This window comes from Chrysemys picta, chromosome 6, assembly GCF_011386835.1.
Source record: "Chrysemys picta bellii isolate R12L10 chromosome 6, ASM1138683v2, whole genome shotgun sequence".
In the NCBI taxonomy this organism is placed as follows: domain Eukaryota; kingdom Metazoa; phylum Chordata; order Testudines; family Emydidae; genus Chrysemys; species Chrysemys picta.
This window is the reverse complement of record NC_088796.1, coordinates 124,762,978-124,783,493: the sequence shown is the minus strand read 5'-3', so window position 1 is coordinate 124,783,493 and position 20,516 is coordinate 124,762,978. Positions and strand designations below refer to the sequence as shown.

Sequence of the window (20,516 nt, the reverse complement as noted above, 5' to 3'; positions counted from 1 at the left end):
CATTTAAATATGAGTAGGGCCCTACCAAATTCACGGTCCATTTTGATCAATTTCATGGCCATGGGATTTTAAAAATCGGAAATGTCATGATTTCAGCTATTTAAATGGGAAATTTCACGGTGTTGTAATTGTAGGGGTCCTGACCCAAAAAGGAGTTGGGGGGGGGGTCGCAAGGTTATTGTGGAGCGGGGCGGTTGTGGTACTAGTAGCCTTACTTATGTGCTGCTGCTGGCGGTGACGCTGCCTTCAGAACTGGGCAGCTGGAGAGCGGCGGCTGCTGGCCAGGAGCCCAGCTCTGAAGGCAGAGCCGCCACCAGCAGCAGCACAGAAGTAAGGATGGATGGTATGGTATTGCCACCCTTACTTCTGTGCTGCTGCTTCTGGAATCATCTAGCCATGTTATCCAACCCAACATCCCGTGGTGATCTACAGTATGTGAGACAGGAGTTCTCATTTAGATTGTTGGCCCTGAACACAAATCCCAGCTCTTCAAAGTTGAGTCTGCAGATTGTCTTCTCCATTGTTACGTTAAGAAAAATGTTAAGATCCCATTATTCCCTTGGAGTATTATGCGCTCTCACTACTTATTTCTCCAAAGGGCAAGACATCTCTGATGTTCTTCTATTATCCTCTCCCTTTGTTGAAACACTGTCTTGCCAAAGATCTAATTAAGCTGTAAAACTATTTCTAGTTGACAGAACTACAGTAGACTTATTACTCCAGTTCTATTCTGCTGGATTTAATTAGAGGCTGTGAAGATTTTTATTTTATTTTATTTTATTTTTTTTGCAGTGTGTCCTAACACATCTGGACGTTTATATTTTCAATTTTTTTCTGTTTGACAAAGAGAGAGAATTCCTGGCTGATCTCTGCCACATTGTGAGTTTAATTAAATTTGTCAGCTTTTGGATTGACATTTAAACAATATTTTCTCCCTCTCTCTACAAAGACATTAGTTATCTTTAATGCAGTTTATAAATGTCTGAACTTTTCAATAATTTGTATAGCAGCCAATTTCATTTCTTTCCAGGAGCCTGTATTACAGTCTTAGAGACACTTCCCCATAATAGAAAATTTCCACTAGCACTGGCTGAAAAAATTCATCACTTTCCTTTTTTTGACGGTTTAAAGTTGAAACTTTTCAGCTATCTCTAGAATTGGTTGAAAAATGGCGCACAATTTTTTTTTTCTTAATTTTTTCATTTGAAATTTTGATTTAAATTTTTTTTTGCCAATTTGGAACAGTTCACATATCTCTACTGCACTATTTTCCCTCAGCTTTGACAGCCTGGTGGAAGTGAGAAATACAAGAAAACCTACATCTCTTGAACAGACACACTGTCTTTCCTATTCTGTAGAGAGCAGAGACCAACAACATTTGGCAAACTTTACACCGATCACACTGAAAAGCAAAAGTGCACTTTGGGCCAAATCTTGGTCCTAATGGTGTCAATGGCAAAACAGCCACTGAGATCAGTGGAACAAGGATTTGGCCACGGAAGCTTTGCAGAATCACATCAAACATTGGGAGGTTTTGCCTTTCTGAGAAAGTTGGCTTCAGCTAGAACTTGGTGGAACTGCAGGCATAACTATGACTTTCCAGTATTTTTCAGCTCATCTATACCTTATTGGTAGGGCCCTACCAAATTCATGGCCATGAAAAACACATCACGGACCGTGAAATCTGGTCTCCCCCCATGAAATCTGATCTTTTGTGTACTTTTACCCGACACAGATTTCACGGGGGAGACAAGCGTTTCTCAAAATAGGGGTCCTGACCCAAAAGGAGTTGCGGGGGGGAGGGTTTCACAAGGTTATTTTAGGGGGGTTCCACAGTATTGCCACCTTTACTTCTGCACTGCCTTCAGAGCTGGGTGACCAGAGAGCGGCAGCTGTTGGCCAGGCGCCCAGCTCTGAAGGCAGCACCCCGCCAGCAGCAGTACAGAAGTAAGGGTGACAATACCATACCATGCCATCCTTACTTCTGCACTGCTGCTGGTGGTGGCTCTGCCTTCAGAGCTGGGCTCCCCGCCAGCAACCGCCGTTCTCCAGCTGCCCAGCTCTGAAGGCAGCGGCGCCGCCAGCAGCAGCCTCAACTGAGTGCTTTACTCCTCGGCGTGTCCTTGGGGGAGTTTTAGAATAATGTTTTTAAGTTGCGGGGGATGTTCATGCTCCATTTCTGTCTCTTTGGCTGCTGAGCAGAGAGGGATGCAAGTGGTTAATGTGGCGAGCTGCCCTGCCATTCAGACTCCTACACTCTGGCCCTGCCTTTCCTCCTCCTTTGGCACTGCAGGAGAAGCCAGTGGGGCAGAGGCTACACTGTGCAGTGCTCATGTCCTCCTGAGTATGGGGATGCAGTGGCTGCCACGGCAGGGGACGGGCAGGTGCATTCGCAGTGAGGCAGCTGCATACTGCTCAGTGCAAGGTACGTCTCCACTGCAGTCGGGGCATGTGATCGCAGCACACTTAGACATACCTGAGCTAGCTTTAATCTGGCGAGCTCGGCTACAGTGACGCCATGGCAACACAGGCTTTGACAGGAGCTGTACAAGCCTGCCTGGGACCCAAGGTACACACTCAGCACTGAAATCTGTGCTCCTGCGGCTTCTCTGCCATTGGTACCTCGGCTAGCTCGATGAACGCTAGCTCTGGGATGTCTGCAGGTGCTGCAACCACACCCTGATTGCAGTATAAACATACCCAGTGGGGCTCGACCTAAAAACCAGACCCAGCCTTGGCAAATACCGGTGGGGCTGCAACTCTGCTGCCATCCCCCCAAACGTAACTGAACCCCGTCAGCCCGGATCACACCACCATGCGCAAGGCTGGCTATGGCTTGAGGGAAGGGCCACAGAGATGTATCCAAAATGTAACTGACCCAATAGAAAGTGTTTTGCGATGGGGAATCTCTGTCTTGGAAATGCAGCCCAGGTGCTTGTCCCCTTCCAACACCAGCGATCGAGTTACCCTGGCTTGCCTTTTCCAAACAGTCTTCACTAGGAGAGCTGATGATTTGGGCCAGCTCCTTAGCTGTGGTGCACTGCAGCTCTAGCTGGAGTTCTGGCCCTAATGAAAGCTGAGGTTCTCCTCCTGAAGACCCAACCACCCTGGTCACAAGCTGCTTGTGCAAAGTCCCGGCCACTCAACCCTGAGCCGCTCGATGCATTAGTTTATCATTAAGGCCCTGAGCCCGTGCAACCGCTTCTTGCTGCAGTCTGCCAGCGCCTCCCTCCCCCTCCAGTTTGTGAACCATCAGGGCAAGGAAAGGCCCAACTTTCCTCCAGGGCAGGCAGGGAGCTGGGAGAAGGGCGAGGCTGGGGACTCCAGGGGGGGTTGTGTTCTGGGGAGGAGGTGTGAAGTTTGTGCAGCTGGCAGGGAAGGAGTCTCAGTGGGTCTGGTACGCATGCGTTGGATCGTGAAGTGTTTGTCAAGAAGCTCCCAGGCAAGTGGCCAAGCGTTCAGACAGGTCTCACTGAACACACTCATGGCTTTGAACCCAGGAGATCTGGGCTCTGTCACTGACTTCCTGTGTGACCTTGGCACAGTCACTTTGCTCCCGATTCTCATTTACGCTAAGGCCCATTTTACACGGTGAGAGGCCTGAAAGTGGGTTTAAAGGGCCCTCGGCGCCAATGGGAATCTAGCCCGGGATCTCAGTGCCTCGTCTGTGTAATGAAATGAGAGCTGGTGACCCTTCCTTTCCCTTGCTCGTCCTTGGTCTTGTCTATTCCAAGTGCAAGCGCTTTGGGGCAGGGACTGGTGGCTATAGATTAGCCTGTCAGCCTGTATTCACAGGAGTCGCTGTATTGACTTCACTGTGTGAGTAAATGCTCAGCAAAGCTAGTAATACAGTAAAACAGGGCGGCCAGAACGGCAAAGCAAAAAAAAAAAACCTGCGGCACAGCCGGAGTGTGGGTGCAGGGGGACCGGCTGGGGGGTATGGGGGAGGGAGCGGGCGGGAGAGAGAGAGAAGGGGGCGGCCAGGGCTACAGCAGGGGCGCTGCCACGCGGCCCCTTCCGGTCGGCAGGGAGGGAAGGAAGAGGACTGCCCTGCAGGGCGCTCTGGTTCTCCGCGGCCGGAGAGGAACAAAAACAAAAACAAAAAAGTGGCCGTGCCACCCTAGGATTGGGCAGAACGCCGCCTCCAACAATCTGCTGCCCCAAGCACCAGCTTGCTCAACTGGTGTCTGGAGCCGGCCCTGGGAATCGTTTAGATAAGGAACTTCCAACCATAAAATAAAATTACTGCCACTACCCTGTTTCACAGCGAACGCCCCTCCCTGATGCCCCATTCAAGGCTATTTTGATTCTAAGACCAATGTTTATAGGTGAGTTTAAATAACCTTCTGCAAATAGTGTTGTAAAATGGCAAATAATGGGTAGGCCTCCTGTGAGTGGCTGGAGGAAGGAGGCATTGCCCTGCGAATGGAATGATTAAAACCAAACTACGTCACAAGCAGCTGTGCAGAAAAAAAAATGGAATTGTATTTTCAGCTTGTTCTCAGACGCCGGGCAGCTCTGTGCTGCTGAGGTCCATCTGGCACAATGAGCTTTCTCCTGCTGACTCTGCTGCCTTGGTTAGCCATGGATTGGCCTGCCCGGTCCTCTCATTAATCACTATGATGCATGGGTTTCTCCTCTGGCTTTTAGGAGGCTCTGGCTGCTAGCCACACATTCAGGCTGGGCGGTTACGCAGCACCCTGTGAGGCGTGACACATTCCTGCTGCCGCGAAGGCACCGGGCGACGTTTGGCACAGCTGCTCTCAAGTCTTGTGCGTGGGGTGGGGCGAAGGGAGGGGTGTGTTCTGATGCAACTAGCAGCCCTGGCACCTCGCTTTCCTCGTGGCATTGGGCAAAGGCTCACCCTCCCCCATTGCAACTTGACAAAAGGTGTGATTCCTTTGAAAACCCGCCCGCACAGGAATCGTTGCGTTCTTTTGCATGCTTTAGCTACCTTATCTGAAGAAAATGGCTCTGTTTTCACCGCTTTTCATATCAGGACAAGGCCAGCTTTGCTCCCAAAGTGTATTCTCACTGGGAAACAGTCCTGGTTTGCCCTCTCACTTACCCACTTCAGGGCCAATGCCAATATAGGGGGGGATTTTCAAATGCATCTGAGTTAGCTGCCCCGTTTCCATTGAAAGTCACTGGGTTTAGGAGCTTTTGAAATCTCAGCCCCAGATGCATACGGCACAATCTTTGTAGTTTAAAAATAAGACTCCCATGGAATAAACCATTACTGTTATTAGACCAGAGGCCTCCACCATGATCAGGGCTCCTTGGAGCCTCGGGTGGCCGCTATCGCATCCCCAGAATACTAGAACTTCCCACTACACATGGGATGAGAATCATGAGGTTACAGTGCACGGAGGACACCATTTTGAAGAGCTCCCTGCCTCGGGATGCCAACCCTCCAGGATTGTCATGGAATCTCCAGGAATTAAAGATTAATCTTGAATTAAAGGTTATGTCATGTGATGAAACCTCCAGGAATACGTCCAACCAAAACTGGCAATCTCAGGCCTCTGCCAGCATGACCTCACACGCACTGTGTGTGCAAGGTCATGCTGGTTGGGGTGAAGCAGCACGCTTTTCAAAATGGCATCCTCCCCCCCCCATCTGGGAGACCAGACAAAACCACATCCAGTTTTGTCTCCATACCGGACAGGGGACAGGACCATAGAAAAGAGGATGGTCTGGCTTAAATCTGGATGAATGGCTAGCCTACTGGTGCTAGGTGCTATACAAACACATAGTAAGGGACAATCTCTACTCCAAAGACAGTCTAAATAGGCAACACAGACAGAAATGCTGCCTGTTTTAAATCATGGAATATCAGGGTTGGAAGGGACCTCAGGAGGTATCTAGTCCAACCCCCTCAAAGCAGGCCCAATCCCCAGACAGATTTTTGCCCTGATCCCCTAAATGTCCCCCTCAAAGATTGAACTCACAACCCTGGGTTTAGCAGGCCAATGCTCAAACCATCAAGCTATCCCTCCCCCCCTGACTAATTATTGTTTGTGTATAAAACAGGAAAAATGTATGTTGAGGGGGACTAGGCAAAGAAGGTCAGGTTTCCAGAGGGAACTGTTTGGCATGACACTTGGAGCTCAGGAATGCAACATGGTTCCAACTGCTACTTGACAAATGCAGGCCTCTCAATGGATCACACTGGCCTCTGAACATGCTCAGTAAAGATCTTTCCTACAACTCTACCTACCTGCTGCCTCGCTGATTGCTAGTGAAAAATTCCCCTTTATGTCTTCTGTTTGTTTGGAACGTTTCAATGTATTTCTACTTCCGCTGGACTTGAGCTTACACTGCCAGCGAGAGAATGCTGGGAATCCCCCAGTTCTCCGGCTCAGTTGCAACAGGGATGCTGAAGCAGAATGTCAAAATGAGCCGCAGTGACGGAAACCTGCCAGACGCGGCACCGGCATCACCTTGGTTAGTATTACATAAGGTGAAGGACAAGCTCCTGATTAAAAAGAGGGAGGAAAAGTTGATATATAGAGGGAATATATCACAACTTCCTATTCAGGGAGCTAAGAGAGCTGTTTATTTTGCTGACCTGGCATTCCTAACCTGATGGGATTGAAGCAGGAAATGAACTTGTAGGAAGAACCTTGCAAACGTGACTGTGTGACCCATCTGCAGTGTTTCACGGTATCATTGTCTGGGGACAGCAGTAGAAACCACTTCAGATACTAAAGCACAGACATTCCATTGCTTTGCTTCTGGCTTTAGGACTTTCAGTGCATACAGACAGTCTCTCCGGAATATCCCCCTGGATTTCATCGGGCTTTCAGCATTCCGATCAGGCGGCAGAAGCATTTGTTAGCACAGCTCCATGTCATTCTTTGCTCTATCCCAACAATGGTTTCTTGGAAGCCCTCCATGACACGTGGTGAACTTTGGATGCCATAAAAAAGAAGCAGTGCTTTTCCACCGCAGTCTCCTGTGGTTTCCTTGGCAATCCATTACTGTCAGATTGCAGAAAGAAGGCCGTGAAGAATAATTATACATATTTATCTGCTGTGCAATGGAATGAAAACAAAAGGTGAGACCAATGCTGCTCCATATTGAAATTGTGTGAGAGCTTCTTAGAATTTCTGTGAAGGACAAAACAACCCCCAGCTTTGCAGATTCTTTCACAATTAGCTAAATCCTCTAGCACAAACCTGTCTGGCATCCAGCAGCATTATCACAGCTGTAAAAGCCTTAGCTAATATAAACTGTTCTTCTTTCAGAAGGAGTTTACTAAACATTTAGCTTTTATTTTTGTACTATCATCACAGTAACCCATAGCTCTTATCCAGCACTTCTCATCCTTAGTTCCCAACTTAAGAACATAAGAACGGCCATATTGGGTCAGACCAATGATACATCTAGCTCAGAATCCTGTCTTCTGACAGTGGCCAGTGCCAGATGCTTCAGAGGGAATGAACAGAACAGGGCAATTGTCGACTGGCCCATCCCCTGTCGTCCAGTCCCAGCATCTGGCAGTCAGAGGCTTAGAGACACCCAGAGCATGAAGTTGCATCCCTGAACATCTTCGCTAATAGCTATTGATGGGCCCATCCTCCATGAACTTGTCTCATTCTTTTTTGAATCCAGTTATACTTTTGGCCTTCACAACATCCCCTGGCAGTGAGTTCCACAGGTTGACTGTGTGTTGTGTGAAGAAGTCCTTATTCACATTCTCTACATCCTTCATGATTCTATAGACCTCAGTCATATCTCCCCTTAGTCGTCTCTTTTTTAAGCTGACCAGTCCCAGTCTCTTTTAATCTCTTCTCATATGGTATCCATTCCATACCCCTAATCATTTTTGTTGGACTTCTCTGCACCTTTTCCAATTCTAATATATTGTTGTGGAGACGGGGTGACCAGAACCACATGCAGTAGTCAAGGTATGGGCATAGCATGGATTTATATAGTGGCATTATGATATTTTCTGTCTTATTATCTGTCTCTTTCCTAATGGTTCCTAACATTCTGTTAGGTTTTTTTTTTACTGCTGCTGTACATCGAGCAGATGATTTCAGAGAACTATCCATTCTTATGGACTTATCAACATTGAATTTCATCTGCCAGTTTGTTGCCTAGTCACCCAGTTTTATGAGATCCTTTAATAACACTTCACAGTTAGCTGTGGACTTAATGATCTTGAGTAATTTTGTATCATCTGCAAACTTTTGACACCTCACTGTTCGCCCCCTTTTCCAGATCATTTATAAATATGTTGACCAGCACTGGTCCCAGTACAGATCCTTGGGGAAACCCATTATTTACCTCTCTCCACTGTGAAAACCGGCCATTTATTCCTACCCTTTGTTTCCTATCTTTTAACCAGTTACTGATCCATGAGAGGACCTTTGCTTTTATCCTTACTTTGCTTTAGAGCCTTTGGAGTGGGAACTTACCAAAGTACTTTCTGAAAGTCCAGGTACACCATATTAACTAGATCACCCTTGTCCACATGCTTGGTGACCCCCTCAAAGAATTTTAATAGATTAGTGAGGCATGATTTCCCTTTACAAAATGTTGACTCTTCTTCAACATATCATGTTCATCTATGTGTCTGCTAAGTCTGTTCTTTACTATAATTTCAACCAATCACCTCTGGAAACTTTTTTAAAAATCAGAGTTACGTTAGCTATCCTCTAGTCATCTGGTACTGGGGTTTATTTAAGCAATAGGTTACATACCACAGTTAGTTCTGCAATTTCATATTCAGAGCTTCAGAGCTCTTGGGTAAATATCATCTGGTCCTGGTGACTTATTACTATTTAATTTATCAATTTGTTTCAAAACCTCCTCTACTGACACTTCAGTCTGGGACAGTGCCTTAGATTTGTCACCTAATAAGAATGGCTGAGGTGTGGGAATCTCCCTCACAACCTCAGCCGTGAAGACCAATGCAAAGAATTTATTTAGCTTCTCTTCAATAGTCTTGTCTTCCTTGAGTCTCGTTTAGCACCTCGATTGTCCACTGGCCCCACTGACTGTTTGGCAGGCTTCCTGCTTCTGATGCACTTACAAAAATTTCCTGTTAGTTTTTGTGTCTTTTGCTAGATGCTCTTCACATTCTTTTCTTTTTTTCTTTTTTCTTTTTGGCCTGCCTTATTATATTTTTAAACTGGACTTGCCAGAGTTATTCTCCTTTCTATTTTCCTCACTAGGATTTGACGTCCAATTTTTAAAGGATGTCTTTTTGCCACTCACTGCCTCTCTTATTCTGCTGTTTAGCCAAAGTGGTATTCTTTTGGTGGTCTTACTGATTTTTTTATTTTTTACTTTGGAGTATGTATTCAGTTTGATCCTCTATTATGGAATTTTAAAATAGTTTCCATGCAGTTTGCAGGCATTTCACTCTTGTGACTGTTCCTTTTAATTTCCATTTAACGAACATCCTCATTTTTGTGTAATTCTCCTTTTTGAAGTTAAATGCTACTATAGTGGTTTCTTTGTCATTTCCCGCCCTACTTGGATGTTAATTTTAATTACATTATGGGCACTGTTACTGAGCAGTTCAGCTATATTCACCTCTTGGACAAGATCCTCTGTGCCACTTAGGACTAAATCAAGAACTGCCTCTCCCTTTGTGGATTCCAGGACTAGTTGCTCCAAGGAGCAGTCATTGATGGTGTATAGAAATTTTATTTCTGTATCCTGTCCTGAGGTGAAATGTATCCAGCTGTTCGGAACGGGCCTCATCCCCACCATGATTGAATTGGCCACGTTAGCACTACAAAAAGTAATTTCCCCTCTGTTGATATTCACCTCTTCTTGTCAACTGTTGGGAATGGGCCATATCCACCCTAATTGAATTGGCCTCGTTAGCACTGACCCCCCTCAACTTGGTAAGGCAACTCCCATCTTTTCATGTACGGCTATATATATCTTCCTACTGTATTTTCCACTCCATGCAGCTGATGAAGTGGGTTCTAACCCACAAAAGCTTATGCCCAAATAAATGTGTTAGTCTCTAAGGTGCCACATTTCGTTGTTTTTGCTGAAATCCCCCATTATTAGTGGGTTTTCTGTTTTTGTAGCCTCTCTCCCTAATCTCCCTGAGCATATCACAGTCACCATCACCATCCTGCTCAGGGGTATATTGCTATTGTGATACTCTTATTATTTATGCATGGAATTCATAGGTTAGTATCTGCACTTTACAAGTGAGGAAACTGAGGCACAGAGTGAAAGTGACTTGAGCAGAGCTGGGAAAGAACGCAGTTTATCTGAGTCACAGTCTAGCACTCTACCCACTAGTCCATGCTGTCCTAGCCAAAAGCCTTTCCTTTCACAAAGCTAGAAAGAGCGGCATAACGAGATCCAATGACAGCAAGCTGAAGAGGAGAACTAGTATAGATTTTTAAGTGAGAGCAATTAACTGTTGGAACAGCTTCCCCGGGGACATGGTGGCTTCTCTAGCATTTGCAGTCATTAAGTCAAGGCTGGCTGTCTCCAAAACGATGCTATAACTCATAGAAAAGTTATGGGCTTCTGCAGAAATTACTGGCTGAGGTTCCCTGAACTGTTGTACAGGAGGTCAGACTAGATGATCATAATGGTCCCTTCTGGCTTTAAAACGGATGTCTCTATAAATAAAACAAACACCTGTTTAACATTATCTTTTGCTGCATTTGCATAAGGTGCCCAAGCAGTATGCCCATTGGCTGACTGTTTGCTTTTGCTTGGACTGATGCCTATATCTCATTTTGCTCTACCACCCATGCCAAGGACACTACTTCCAGGGTCAGAGCCTTAGCTGCAATAGAGCTATGCACGGACGGAAGAGGGACATAAGAAGAGCTCTGTGTAGCTCGAAAGCTTGTCTCTCTCACCAACATAAGTTGGTCCAATAAAATATATCTTCTCACCCCCCTTGTCTCTGATACAGGAAGATATTTAAGCACATGCTTAATGTTAAGCATGTGAGCCGTCCCTTTGAGGGATTCACAGGCTTACGATTAGGCATTTGATTACATACCTTATTGAACCAGCGTCATAGTTACAGTGGGTTTATATGACTTGGAGCATCTTTTAACTATGGAGCTGTTAGCTCATGTCTACATAATTGGATGCTGTGAAGCACGCAAATAAGCAGAAAGTGGAGGAAGCCTGGTTCTGCAGTGCTGATCTGCAGCGGAGAGATCAAAGTGGCCTCTGCAGTTCTGCAACAAAACGCCCCACCAGATATTAACCTAACTGTTTCTCAGTGGCAGTTTAAATAAAATCAGTGTTTTTTCTCCTATGCCCTGCAGTGCAAAGCTGGGTCACACATCAACTCCAAGTGCATGACTTTTTGGTTCAATATGACAGCATTCCAGCGTCCTCCACCATGGCACGGCACTAGATCCCCATCTGTATTTTGTATTTTTGCTGCCAGAAAAAGAGAAATAAATGATTAACCCTCATGGTAACACCGTACCGAGACTGATTGATTGATCAATGCATAAAATATTAATGAAATGCCAGCCCAGCTCCAACTGAGGGCCACGTCTTCTGCTGGTATAAATCGGTATAGCTTCATTTCATAGAACCATAGGGTTAGAAGGGATCACAAGAGTCATCTAATCTAACTCCCATAATAAGCGAGCGCTTCACCATTTGAGCTAATTCCCCATCACCTCACAGGCAATGGAGTTATGTTGATTTGGAGGCAATGGTGGAGTTATGCTGATTTTATACCAGCTGGGAATCTGGCCTTATCTGACCAAGCCTAACTTTTATTTAAAAAACACCCCCATACTAAACGTATGGGTCTGTTGCAACACACGGGAATTTTTTGAGCAAAATGAGAAGCTCCAGAATATGTGTTGGATGGATTTCAACTACGGGAAGAGTACTTTACATAGGGTTGAAGGGATTTAATGGCCAAATGTGGGACTAGCACAGAACTTGCACTAACGCCTGCCCTGGACTTAGCATTTAGGACCTTCAGCAAAAAGGAGGAAGCCTGCATGAGCATGTTCATGCAGCCGAGTTGCAGATTGCTGGGCATAGCCTCACTGGGTTCAGCTAAGCCGTGGACCAGCTGTAGCCTCCACGATGAAGCAGGTTTGTCCCAGCCGTCTGTGGTTAAAAGACGGATGAGCCGAAATGAGAAATAAACTAGTAAAAATGGATAACACACACTGAGCTCAAAGAGAAGGGGTCTGGGCTTCAAAGAACAAGTACAAGAAGACTAACATGACTCTACTAATAACTCAGAGTCCATCTCAGGATGGATAGACCAGAATTATATCAGCCTCTCCAAAATCCAGGATTCCTCAACCCTTGTGACTGCCTGCAATGGGAGAATGAGTGTCGTCCCCCCCCAGTCTTTCCAATGGCAATCCATCATGTGACAATCTGGAGTCATCTGGAGCATGACCAGGAGCAGGACAGGCTGGAGTCAGCTCAGTTCAGAACTGCAGGTCACCAAGTGTCAAGATGACCCTTTCCCGGCACCAGTTCTCAAGCAAGCCCTCCACATAGAATCATAGAAGATTAGGGTTGGAAGAGACCTCAGAAAATCATCTAGTCCAACCCTCTGCTCAAAGTGGGACCAACCCCAACTAAATCATCCCAGCCAGGGCTTTGTCAAGCCGGGCCTTAAAAACTTCTAAGGATGGAGATTCCACCACCTCCCTAGGTAACCCATTCCAGTGCTTTACCACCCTCCTAGTGAAATAGTGTTTCCTAATATCCAACCTAGACCTCCCTCACTGCAACTTGAGACCATTACTCCTTGTTCTGTCATCTGCCACCACTGAGAACAGTCTAGATCCATCCTCTTTGGAACCCCCTTCGGGTAGTTGAAGGCTGCTATGAAATCCCCCCCACTCTTCTCTTCTGCAGACTAAATAACCCCAGTTGACTCAGCCTCTCCTTGTAAGTCATGTGCCCCAGCTCCCTAATCATTTTTGTTGCCCTCCATGGGACTCTCTCCAATTTGTCCACATCCCTTCTGTGGGGGGGCCCAAACTGGATGCAATACTCCGGATGAGGCCCCACCAGTGCCAAATAGAGGGAAATAATCATTTCCCTTGATTTGCTAGCAGTGCTCCTACTAATGCAGCCCAATATACCGTTAGCCTTCTCGGCAATAAGGGCACACTGTTGACTCATATCCTGCTTCTAGTCCACTGTAATCCCCAGGTCCTTTTCTGCAGAACTGCCACGTAGCCAGTCAGTCCCTAGCCTGTAGCATGCATGGGATTCTTCTGTCCTAAGTGCAGGACTTTGCACTTGTCCTTGTGGAACCTCATCAGATTTCTTTTGGCCCAATCCTCCAATTTTTCTAGGTCACTCTGGACCCTATCCCTACCCTCAAGCATATCTACCTCTCCCCCCAGTTTAGTGTCATCTGCGAACTTGCTGAGGGTGCAATCCATCCCATCATCCAGATCATTAATGAAGATGTTGAAAAAAAACGGCCCCGGGACCGACCCCTGGGGCACTCCGCTTGATACCGGCTGCCAACTAGACATCAAGCCATTGATGCCTGTTGAGTCTGACAATCTAGCCAGCTTTATATCCACCTTATAGTCCATTCATCCAGTCCATACTTTTTTAACTTGCTGGCAAGAATACCATGGAGACCATACCAAAAGCTTTGCTAAAGTCAAGATGTATCACATCCACCGCTTTCCCCATATCCACCGAGCCAATTCTCTCATCATAGAAGGCAATCAGGTTGGTCAGGCATGATTTGCCCTTGGTGAATCCAGGTTGACTGTTCCTGATCACCTTCCTCTCCTCCAAGTGCTTCAAAGTGGATTCTTTGAGGACCTGCTCCATGATTTTTCAGGCACTGAGGTGAGGCTGACCGGCCTGTAGTTCCCCAGATCCTCCTCCTTCCCTTTTTTAAAGATCGGCACTATATTTGCCTTTTTCCAATCATCTGGGACCTCCCCTGATCTCCACAAGTTTTCAAAGATAATGGCCAATGGCTCTGCAATCACATCAGCCAACTCCCTCCGCACCCTCGGATGCATTGCATCCGGCCCCATGGACTTCTGCATGTCCAGCTTTTCTAAATAGCAGGGCTTTGGAGTGGAGCCCGGAGCTGGAGCGTGGAGCAGCTCCGGAGCAATGGAGCTGCAGGTTTTTGCCTGGAGCTGGAGCGGAGCCGGAGCACAGCTCCAAAGCCCTGCTAAATAGTCCTTTACCTGTTCTTTCACCACTGAGGGCTGCTCATCTCTTCCCCATACTGTGCTTCCCAGTGCAGCAGTCTGGGAGCTGGCCTTGTCTGTGAAGACAGAGGCAAAAAAAGCATTGAGTACTTCAGCTTTTTCCACATCCTCTGTCACTAGGTTCCCTCCCCATTCAGTAAGGGTCCCACACTTTCCCTGACCACCTTCTTGTTGCTAACATACCTGTAGAAACCCTTCTTGTTACCCTTCACATCCCTTGCTAGCTGCAACTCCAATTGTGCTTTGGCCTTCCTGATTACACCCCTGCATGCTCGAGCAATATTTTTATACTCCTCCCTAGTCATCTGTCCAAGTTTCCACTTCTCGTAAGCTTCCTTTTTGTGTTTTAGCTCACCGAAGATTTCTCTGTTAAGCCAAGCTGGGTCGCCTGCCATATTTGCTATTGCACCTCACATTCCGCCTGACAGGCAGTTACTCCCCTCCAGCAGCTCCGGGATGTCGGCCTTCCCTCCACTGAGCATGGTGGCTCTCCTGAGCCTGCTTGTTCTATTCAACACACGGGGCTAGTGTGAGCTGGCCCAGTGCCGTGTAACCCCTCCATGTGGTGCTCTGTCCCTCGTGAGTGGTGGCTGCTAGGCCGTAAGAACATAAGAACGGCTGTACTGGGTGAGACCAAAGGTCCATCTAGCCCAGTATCCTGTCTACCCACAGTGGCCAGTGCCAGGTGCCCCAGAGGGAATGAAGAGAACAGGGACTCATCATGTGATCTATCCCCTGTCGCCCATTCCTAGCTTCTGGCAAACAGAGGCTAAGGACACCATCCCTGCCCATCCTGGCTAATAGCCGTTGATGGGCCTATCCTCCATGAATGTATCTAGTTCTTTTTTGAACCTTGTTATAGTCTTGGCCTTCACAACATCCTCTGGCAAAGAGTTCCACAGGTTGACTGCGTGGTGTGAAAAAATACTTCCTTTTATTTGTTTTAAACCTGCTGCCTATTAATTTCATTTGGTGACCCCTAGTTCTTGTGTTTATGAGGAGTAAATAACACTTCCTTATTTACTTTCTCCACACCAGTCATGATTTTATAGACCTTTGTCATATCCCTCCTTAGTCATCTCTTTTCCAAGCTGAAAAGTCCCAGGCTTATTAATCATATGGAAGCCGTTTCATACCCCTAATCATTTTTGTTGCCCTTTTCTGAACCTTTTCCAGTTCCAATATATCTTTTTTGAGATGGGGCGACCTTTTTTGAGATGGCCTTGCCCTCTACATTGCCCAAGGTAACACAGCCTCTCACATCAAATTGTTTCTGAGACTCAGTAAAAGCTGGAGACAAGCAGACTGGGACAAACTGGGTGGTTTAGATTAAAAGCAATGTGCTAAGGGGTCTGCAAGCCTGCCAGTAAGGTTATAGGTTGGCATGGCAATGAGCGGAAAGATTCCAGAAATCGGAGGGGGATGTTTTTATAGCTGAAGTCACTGAAATGTGGTTTCATTGTTCATGTTAATGAGATGCTGCTGCCACCCCTTCCTGGGCAGGGTCTGTCTGGGGGTGGCTCAGTGGGGGCAGGGAGACAGGTGGGCCGAAAGGAGTGAGCTCTACCGTCATGGCTGCCCTCCACCATTTCCTGAGACTGCGGGATCCGCCATGACGCCAACTTGATCGCGAAAGGCAGTTTGATCAGACCAGGCCAGGACACAGGAACCAGATGACAGTCGCCACATGCTCGCACTACACCAAATCACACCAGTTGAATTCTACAAAAGAAGCTATGGTTAGAGTTTGTCGATATACTCATTGCAATGAATGTAGCCTTTTTTCCCCTGTTGGTGAGTTATCCATGAACAGGCTGTGACTTTTAGGGCTTTGGAGGTTATTCTCTGTTGTTTGTCAAATAGACTCTGCAAACAAGTTGGCTCCTGACTTGTTTGCAGACTGATCAACATGGCCCAGATCCTCAATATCCAGTATATTGATTCCTATGGGAGTCAGGCACCTAAATACCTTCAAATATCTGAGACTAATAGTATTCACTGTTCATCCGTGGAGTTGGTCAAAATATTTTGACCGAACAATTTTCCCAGAATAAAAAAGAGGGTTGTCAAAATCAACATTTTTCATGGGAAAGGATCAATTTTTACTACATTCTCAGAATTTCTGATGGGAAGGTTTGAAACAAAAATTTTCACTTCCAACTGCCCGTTTGAAATGAAACTTTTCTTTTCACTCAAAAGTCAACAATTTTTCATGTCAATCTTTCCAAATAGCAAATTCTTAGCCCTTGTCATTCCATGAACATTTTCTGATATTTCAAATTTTTATTCTGTTTCAGGATAAAAACAAATGTCAAAATACTGAATTTCCCAGAGGAAGGAATTGTGTTTTCTGAACAGCTCTACTGATGAGTTGCTATTCATACCATGTGATTGGTTTGTATCCTAATAGGATGGCCTACGTGGATTTATAAACTCAGGCCACCTTTCTAGCCCCTGTTAAACAAGATGCTTATGCAGATGCTTAATCCGCAGCACCTGAGGAATATCCCATTGATTTCAGTGTTGAACTGGTACCTCTGTTTGTGAAGTAGTTCTCCATGAACAGGTAGGTTGTGATTTCAATTAATTGGTTTACAGTTTGTAATTGTTGAACAAATCTTTTGCAAATAAGGGGGGAGCTGCTCCTCCTGGCTGTGAGACCGTTTCCAGTGTGACTGCTCTTATGAATACTCGCTTTTCTTGAGCCCTCGGCTTTAGAGAATGTTCTTGTCCATAAAAGTTGCTGACCTGAACATTCATGATTTCGCATATACAAAGGGTGACAAATACCAGTGCAGTCAATTGGCAGGTTTTATGCACCAGGAGATTTGAAAAGACTCTTTGCTACATTTGATTTTAGACTGTAAGCTGTTTGGGGCGGGGGCTCTGATTTACTCTGTGTTCAACAACAATAACTTGCCCAGCTCTAACGATGTTCTCAAGCAATTCAACACGTCTGAGTGGGATTTACTTACTATTAACATTTTATTAAGGTTTGCAAGGGCCCAAGGCCTGGAACTGGTCAGCGCCATCCAATTAGCCCTGCCCACCTCACCTGGGCTGGGGTGTGGGGTTTAATTATTAGAATTAGCTGGATATGGAGGCACTCCTTCCCCTAGAAAGACCAGCAGGAAGCTAGTGAGGGGAGACAACCAGAGTGAAGCTGGAGTAAGAGACTTCAGCAGAAGCCAGCTGCGTCCCCAGCCAGGGAATGGCTGCTACAAGTGAGCAGTCTGCAGCAGAGAACAGTGAGTGTTAAGGGACTAGGCTCCCCCACAGGGAGGGTCTCGGAGACCCCCTGCAGGAAACGCAGGGAGTAGGGACTTGAAGGCAATTTGAGATCTCTCTGTTGGTAGCTTTGTTATGTTACTAAATCCAGCCCCTGGGATGGGTGTTGTTGAAGCAGAGAAGAGTTTGTTTTGGTAACTTGCTTGGGAGAGCCCTGAAAAGTGGGGAAACTGAGGCAGGGCCCCTGCAGAGCAACCTCTGCCCACAATGGGGCACTTGGGAGGCAGCCAGCCCCTTCACACAGAGCATACAGCTACGGTGACCGGAAAGCAAGTGTGAAAAACTGGGAGGGGTAATAGGCACCTATATAAGAAAAAGCCTTGAATATCAGGACTGTCCCTATAAAATTGAGACATCTGGTCACCCTACATACAGCTAAGATTTACCTGTAATGGTTCCCCACCCATCTATCCGTCCCCAACCATCTTCCCATAGGCTAATTAATAATTGAGTCCAAAACCCAAAGAAAGAACCAAATAAAACCCTGTGCCTTACAAAAAGCAAGCAAAACCAGAACCACATCTGAGTTGAAAGTGGAATGCATTCGCCAAGGTCACAGACCAGATCCTAAGCTGGTATCAACGGCCACAACTCCAGGACTTCAGTAGAACTATGCTGACTTACACCTCCTGAGGATCTGGCCCATTGACTTTGAGTGCATAACAATCTGTCAAACAGCTAGAGCACTAGCACTTATATCATCAATACACTCTAGAAATGGCCTCCATGAAGGGTGGCTCCCACTCAGGCAGAGACCAAGACAGTGGTTCTGAGCTATACGATAACTTGGTGGTGTGCCCAAACCACTCCCAAGTTTTCAGACGTTGCTATGAGGACTGGTTTCAAATCTACCCCTTGCCATATATGAAAGGATAGAAACGTGAATGGCTGGGATGATTTAGTTGGGAATTGGTCCTGCTTTGAGCAGGGGGTTGGACTAGATGACCTCCTAAGGTCCCTTCCAACCCTGATATTCTATGATTCTATGAACTTTTCCGTGTTGCTAGCTGACTCACCTGAAATCCACTACATTGCACAAGTAGAGAGGGCTGGTTAGCAGAGGGAAAGGATTGGTTTGCTAGGGGTTCCACAAGAAATGCAGCGTATGAAAATAAGGTTGAATGCACAGGGCGTCTTTTCAAAGATCTGCACATAGTTTTACTTGTCGGAACTACATCAGGATCAATGGAAGTCACACGGCTAAATACTTAAGTATCAAAATGTACTTCACAGAATTTTTCCTATTTACTTTGATCTTTCTGACAAACAGAGAAGAACGCCTACCCCGAGGCTTAAAGCCAGCTTATATTGCATATGTAAAATATCACACTGTTCTTGGCTGTTAATAAATTACTGAGCGTCTTCAGAGATTCCACGCTTGTTAATAAATGACATAAGATTGTAAATGAGTAAGAAATCTGCAGACAGTCTCTGTTTGTGACTTCTCCTGTTCTCTAGCATTGGGGAGGGGGTGGGGGGGGAGAGCAGTGAATCAATAGCATAAATGTAACATTGTTTGTTTATGTAACCAAACAAGCCAATGGAAGATGCAAAGGAAAATATTTTCCCAGTTACTCACATAACAAAGTTTGAATTTAAGGGCCTTGGGTTCAGAACAGAGACCCCAATCCAGCAATGCACTTAAATACATACTTAAGTGTAAGCACTGGTTGATATCCTATTGACCTCAGAGTGATGTGAACTGCGCTGGGGTAGCCCAGGGAAGAACTGGGACAGAGAGACTCGTTGTCCTGCTCCTGGTCTCCTCTTGCTCCAGTAGGGACGTCTAGCATATTCATCTCTCTGCCCAAGCTGCCCCTCAGACAGGGCTAATGCAACTCTGCTAGGGAGCACAGGGCTTTATTAACTGATGCAGCCACGTTCCTAGAGCCATAAGGGACGTCTGGAACTGACTCATCTCATCAGCAGTTTGTCTGAAGGCTCAGCCCGAGAAGTAACCTGCCTTGCCCATTCCAAGTGAAGCCCTCCCAATCTGGGCCATCAGCTGGCTTCCACCTGCAATCAGCATCGGATATTAAACTCAGCTGGAATACCTACTCGCTCCGTCTCTGCAGACGTAGTTAAGTTAATACAGCAAATACTACCTGACTTTTCTATTTTTGTGTGTGATCTTTTGCATTGTACTGTATTCTGAATGGCATCAATCTAAGCCCCTTGGTGGAGGGTCTTTTATAAACTCCTCATTATTATTATTTATTATGGCAGGGAAGGACAAGAGAGGATATTGTCATCTTTTAAGTAATGGAGATGCTCCGATATTATGGTAGTGAGACCCATATGTGAGAGAGAGATCCCTGTCCATAGACAAAAAGATAGATGGGTGTATATGGAGAGAGATGTATAGGGGGATGGATTAATGCACAGATAGATTAGATAGAGAGGCGTATATGGGGATGGATAGATAGATCTGATGAATACGGTATATATGAGCAGGGGCAGCTCTAGCTTTTTTGCCACCCCACGCACGGCAGGCAGGCTGCCTTCGGCGGCATGCCTGAGGGAGGTCCACCGGTCCTGCGGCTTCGGCGTACCCACAGCCGAATTGCTGCCGAATCCGCAGGACCGGCAGACCTCCCGCAGGCATGCCGCCGAAAGCAGCCTGACTGCCGCCCTCGCAGGGACCGGCAGGGCGCCCCCCCACAGTTTGCCGCCTCAGAAGCGCACTTGGAGCGCTGGTGCCTGAAGCTGCCGCTGTATATGTGGATGGATGGAGAGCAGGGCTGCTCCAGGCACCCAAGCACATGCTTGGGGCGGCACCTGATAAGGGGCGGTGGGGGGAGCGCGGCGCGGCATGGCATTCCGCGGGGGGGGGGGGCGCTCCGGCAGCGCGGCACTGGGGGGGCGGGCTCCGGTTGCGCGGGGCTCGGCGAGGGGGGCGGCGCGGGCGCGGCGCTGGAAGGGGGTTCCGGCGGGGGCGGGCTCCGGCGGCGCGGCGCAGCGCGGGGCTCGGCGCTTGGGGGTTCTGGCACACGGCGCTCGGTGGGGGTGCGGCGCGGGCGCGGCGCTGGAGGGGGGTTC

General features: G+C 46.9%; 1 long non-coding RNA gene across 1 annotated transcript; it reads left to right on the top strand.

Annotated features, from left to right (window-relative positions):
* The first annotated feature begins 5,902 nt into the window (after positions 1-5,902).
* On the top strand, positions 5,903-20,097 carry LOC101939321 (uncharacterized). The gene is made up of 3 exons (XR_256970.5): positions 5,903-7,060; positions 16,487-16,755; positions 19,366-20,097. It is a non-coding gene; the product is annotated as an uncharacterized LOC101939321 (long non-coding RNA).
* Positions 20,098-20,516: the final 419 nt, after the last annotated feature.